The 941-nt window shown below is 45.6% G+C and overlaps 1 protein-coding gene across 2 annotated transcripts in view; it reads left to right on the forward strand.

Annotated features, from left to right (window-relative positions):
- TAF8 (TATA-box binding protein associated factor 8) overlaps positions 1–941 on the forward strand; it is a 28185-nt gene that overhangs the window by 4591 nt on the left and 22653 nt on the right. The window lies entirely within an intron of this gene.

The raw sequence follows: 941 nt of genomic DNA on the forward strand, positions 1-941 counted from the left end.
GCTCACAGCAACTTCCAACTCCTGGGCTCAAGCGAGTCTCCTGCTCCAGCCTCCCAAGTAGCTGAGACCACAGGCGCCCGCCACAAGGCCCGGCTATTTTTTGGTTGCAGCTGTCATTGTTGTTTGGCGGGCCCAGGCTGGATTCGAACCCGCCACCTTAGGTGTATGTGTCTGGCGCTGTAGCCACTTGTGCCACAGGCCTGAGCCTCTTTATTTATTTATTTTTTTGCCATTTTTGGCTGGGGCTGGGTTTGAACCCGCCACCTCCAGCATGTGGATCCAGCATCCTACCCTTTTGAGCCATAGGCACCGCCCATTTCTATCTTTTTTAAGTATACAATTCAGTGGTGTTAAGTATATTCACAATGTTTGCAATATTCTTCATTTCTAGAATGTTTTCACCATTCTAAACAGAAGCTCTGTATCCTTAAACTCCCCATTCCCTCTCTGACCCAGCCCCTACTAACTTTGGATTTATTTTCTCTGTGAATTCACTTTTTCTTTTTCTTTCCTTTTTCCTTTTGAGACAGGTTCTCACTCTGTCACCCAGGCTCAAGTATAGTGCCATCATCATAACTCTCTGAAACTTCAAAACTCCTGGGCTTAGCAATTCTTCTGCCTCAGCCTCTCCAGTAGCTGGGACCATAAACATATGCCACCACACCTCGCTGATTTTTCAATTTTTTTGTAGACATGGGGTCTCACTCTTGGCTCAGGCTAGTTTCAAACTCCTTGCCTCAGACACTTCTGCCTTGGCCTCCCAAGGTGCTAGGATTACAGGCGTGATCATAGGCACCCAGCCCCAATTTGCTTTTCCAGGTACCTCATATAAGTGGAATCTTACTTATCTTTTTCTGTCAGGCTTATTTCACTTAGCATAATATTTTCAAAGGTCATCAGTGCTGCAGCATGGGTAAGAATTTCCTTCCCTTTTTTTTTTT

Source organism: Otolemur garnettii, unplaced genomic scaffold (genome assembly GCF_000181295.1).
Source record: "Otolemur garnettii isolate 467f Iridium unplaced genomic scaffold, OtoGar3 scaffold00031, whole genome shotgun sequence".
In the NCBI taxonomy this organism is placed as follows: Eukaryota; Metazoa; Chordata; class Mammalia; order Primates; family Galagidae; genus Otolemur; species Otolemur garnettii.